The sequence below is a fragment of the Pteropus alecto genome, unplaced genomic scaffold (assembly GCF_000325575.1).
Source record: "Pteropus alecto unplaced genomic scaffold, ASM32557v1 scaffold38, whole genome shotgun sequence".
NCBI classification, from domain to species: domain Eukaryota; kingdom Metazoa; phylum Chordata; class Mammalia; order Chiroptera; family Pteropodidae; genus Pteropus; species Pteropus alecto.
This window is the reverse complement of record NW_006442512.1, coordinates 7,478,634-7,483,451: the sequence shown is the minus strand read 5'-3', so window position 1 is coordinate 7,483,451 and position 4,818 is coordinate 7,478,634.

The following is a 4,818-nucleotide window of genomic DNA, read 5'->3' as shown; positions in this document are numbered from 1 at the left end:
CATTCCCGGTTCCAGTAGTAACAATGGCCTAGCCCCTTCTTTCAGACCTTCCTTGGGTGCTTGGTAGCCTGTGAGACCAGAACTATTCATGTTGGTCAGTGCCAACTTTATCCACAAAAAACGGTGGTTTTATAGGCTCTTTTCAGACTCTCCAATATTCTAATCTATACCTCAGATTCTGCTACCACTGGAATGTTCTCTGTCAATTACTGGCTGACTTAGAAGGAAGAAAGTGCTATGGCCATCTTTTCTTACTGGGATTTCCATAAAGCCCTAGACCTTGTTATCCACCAATAGTCACTAGGCAGGCACTGTAGCTTCTTTGCTCTAGAAAGGAATAGAGATTAGGAGGGAAGGGAGTGAGAAAAATCAAATTCACCTTTGTCCCATAGATTCTCATCCATAATTCTACTAATTAGGAAGAAAAAATATGAGACAGGAAAAACTACATTTTCTAATCAAGTGATATTTAAAAATTAATAACATTTTACTCAGTCTAAACATGTGCCCTTTCCCTCTCTGAGGACTATATAAATAAGGTGGTGTTATTTCAAAGCAAGCATGCAAATATGTATATGTGCAGACATAACACATATTTATGGTATATATATATATATACATATACATATATATATATATATATGTATATGTATATATATATATATATACTTACTACTCCACATCTTATTTTGGTTTTACTGATTACCATATCGCTTATAGCCATCAGTTTTGGTGTACTGATAAACTATAACAAAAAACCTGTGGTTGTGTTTGAAATTATTATACCATAAATACAGCTGTATTCTTGTATATTTGTTAATTTAGATATTATTTTAAACCTTTTTTACTGATTCTTTTGGATGCTTTCTACTACAAGTTATCAGACCTTTTTTACTGATTCTTTTGGATGCTTTCTACTACAAGTTATCAGAAACATTTTTACTGGGCATCTGCATCAAAATTTACACACAACTATCCTGCCTAGTCAAGCGTTTTATTCTTTACTTTACGGTCATGACAGTTGGATGATTCTACTTAGTTTGAGCAGCACTCTGCTACACATATATTACAGTGCAAGGGGAACTCAGAAGAATCACTGAAGCTAACCATACATTACATGCATGGTACACACCAGGTGTCTCTTCTTACAATGTTACAGTTTCATAAGCTACACTGACATTGTCATCAAGTTCAGAAATTTGATTCTGCTCATTTTAGCATCCTTAAAATAGACGACTCTGAAGGTTGCTGTGTTAGCATATAGAATTTGCACACAAAGAACATTCTATCATCAGCACTGCAAATAATTATACTATTCCACTTATTCATAAGTAATAAAAAGTCAATTCAGAAGTAAGAATTCATTCCAAGTAAGAGCATAAAAAAATTCTAAAAATTTTATCATGAGTTTTCTTTCCTATAGTATTCTAATATAAAGCATCTATTTTCCTTTCTTTTACTCACTTTCTGAGACATTTGTTTTTTATGGTATGTATTAACATATATGAGTGAGGCTGTAAAATGTCACAAATTGGATAAGACTGAAGTATTTTCTTCATTAAAATTTATGTAGCTTAGTGATATAGCTGAATTTGGCTGTGTGGTGTAAAGCTGGAAACTCAGATCTTAATTATACCATTGATGGCTTTTGACACGTAGACCACTTGTCTAAGCCTGCCAGTGTGATGCCATCACTATCTGCCACTTGGAGAAATGCAATTTGCTCAGAGCACTGCCTTTTCATCAGGCCATAAATGTTACAGGTATTTCCACTACTGATATTTCATAGTAATCAAAAATTCAAAACCTTATTGTTCTTATAAAGAGGGGTTATCAGTGCTGAGCTGATAGAGAAGGGAAGCTTTTGGTGGTGAGACTCCCAGTTGTAAGAATACACAAGAGGCAGACATGAGAATAAAACAGCAGGCACCAACTTTATTGTGAGGAGCACAGTTCTATTGCAGGGAGTATAGTTTTATAGTGGAGAGCATGCTTTTGTTTCTGCCCTTCTTCTGCTCTCCTTCTTGTGCTCCCCTTCTGCTCTTATTCTGCTCCCCTTCTTGTGCTCCCCTTCTGCTCTCTAGGGGACCACATGGCTCCACATATATCAGAGTACAATAGTGTCATTCAGTCACGCATGTGTGATACAATATGCTGAACTGTTTTTTACATATTTTAGGCACAGATGTTCTACTGCACTAATGTAACATTCTAAATCTGGGGTCTTGTTCCTAGCCGTGAGCTTGGATCACAGCCAGACCTGGGACAAGCCAGGTCTGAGACCCACAGAAATATTGTACAGAAGGGTTGTATGCTGTAATAATGAAAGATTTCAATATATTATTTTCTTTTGTTTATATGTTCCCAAATAAATTCAGCTTTGATTTAAATTACTTGTTATTATAATTTTGATGATTTGATAACATTTTGTGAAGTAAATTGTGCATTAAAACATACAAATGTTATTTAAATACATTTCTCTCTAATTGAGTTACTGCTAATATCTCTTATTTAATTTTGCTCTCCTATTCACATATGTATAGTTAAGCATGCCAGAGAATTGTTCTTTATTATTAGCCATCAACACTTCTCTTTTATTTTTTGGCATTGTGAGATTATTTGAATAATGATTTTTTTAGATGAGCAAATTTATGGTTGATTTCCATAGAGTGTTATTAAGTTTGTTTGTTTGTTTCTATAAATATGCTTTGGAAAATCACCAATTTTAATTTTTATAGAGAATATTTTTTTATGATATGATGTTGGTCTCAATCTCTTCTATTTTTTTTTGTATTATCTTACTTTAGTTTCCTGTTCCTTCTTATCCTTTAGAAGTCACAAATATTTAAAAATGTTAAAAATAGGGTTGACTAATTCATTTATCATTTATTTAAGTTTAATTTTGAATACTGTTTTCAAATACAGAAATACAAAGACCTCTTATTCTCTATCAGGATTTACTATTGCAGTCTTTCAACTTTACTCTTATCTAATAAGAGTATTATATAAAAATTTTTAAAAATATTTCAGAAATCATCAGAATTCCAAATCAACTATAAATGGTTCACATGCCCAAATAGATAGCACTAGGGGAACTTCTGGTAAGGGTCTCATGTACTGGTCCAGCCTTGAATTCCTGGACTAGCGGTGGATTGAAGGTTAATAATGGCAGCTTGCACTAATCAGGACCCATGTCAAAACCCATTGCTGCTATATAAAAAGGAGGAACACAGACTATGTTGGACGTCATATTGCTTATAATTAGCTATTTTGTATTGAAACTATCTTTATGCTTGTGCCTGTGTTCTCTTCCTGTGGAAACAAAGCTCTTTAAAGGTCAGAACTGTTTCTTATCTGATAATATTCTTTCAGAACCTAACACTGTTTCATAATAGCTATTTCATGGATGTTTGTTAAATGAACAGGATAATTTTCTATTTCTCATTTTATTTTTTTTTAATATTTGGGAAATTGACCAAACTCTGCTCCTGTTTTTTGTCATAATCATAATGTCATTAGTTTTTGTTTTGAAATCTACTCATTTATAGACCACATTTTTCTGTGTGGTTTTTTTAAACATGGTTCTGTAGATATGTACTCTACTTGTACTCATTTCTGTGGTAATGATAGGCATGTATATTGTCTTTCATTCTGTACAACTTCCCTTAATGTGCTTTGTTATTTTCAAATGCCTTATTACTACTGGAAATATAATATTTCTATATTTGTAAAATATTTAGTGTTTATGGAGTAGCAGAAGGGACTCTACAATGTTCATAGAAAAACTTCATGTTGAAAAAATCTGTGATTTTTAATATCTATATGATGTTATAATGAGTTGTAATAATACATATGCTCCACTAAATTTGTCTATGTAAAAGTGTCCACTGGTTTTTGTACCAGTTGTAGAAAGTGGTGATATACTTGTCTAAAGCTAAAGTTTATAGACTTCTTTATTTGCTGGCACATTGGTACATGTACATCCTATGAAATAGAGCATGACAGAGTTAATGAGGCATATACTGTACATTGATATAAATTTGCAAATCATGCTTAATTTTGTTATAATAAAATAAGCTAAATATCACCTCATAAATTCTCTTCAGTTTAATTCTTAATATTAATCTAATTTGTAACAGAAATATGTGAACTATAAAAAAATTTTTTTTCAGAGTCATCTATTTTAATTTATTCAAAACTTATTAAGCATCACCAGAACATCCCTATGTACCAGGTGCCATGTCAAGTACTGGCAATAGAGAAATGAATACAAAAATCTCCATATTAAAGGAGCTCAAAATCTCCTAACGAAAATGAAAATAATGAGATAATCTAATACACTAGACTCATTACAAAGCTCTAATTATGCAAAAAACCTTTCTGAAACAGAGAAAGCTTTGGACAAATTCTGGGGTAGACAAGAAAGATTTCCTGATAGTGATAAAACCCAATTTGAAACTTAAATATGCCTATTTTTCTTAATAAATCTTATTCATTCTTTAACTAAAATTAATTTGAAACTGCATGGCTATTCTACAGGAAAAGCAATGCGAAGTGTGCTGCAAAATCTTATCACAATTAGGCTAGAGAGCAAGGAATAGATTAATAGATTTTCATTTTTTTCCTAGAACTCAGGAGCAAAATTAGCTTCATTATTTTCAAATTTGTCTGATATTTAGATAGTCAGACAAATTAATAAATATACACAAAGTGTTAGAGTCAGCCAGAAACAGAAAAAATAGCTAGCAAATTTAAGGTGAAGAAAACAAACTATTGTAAAAAAAAAAAGTTTATAGTGAAAGATCATTTTCTTTGAAG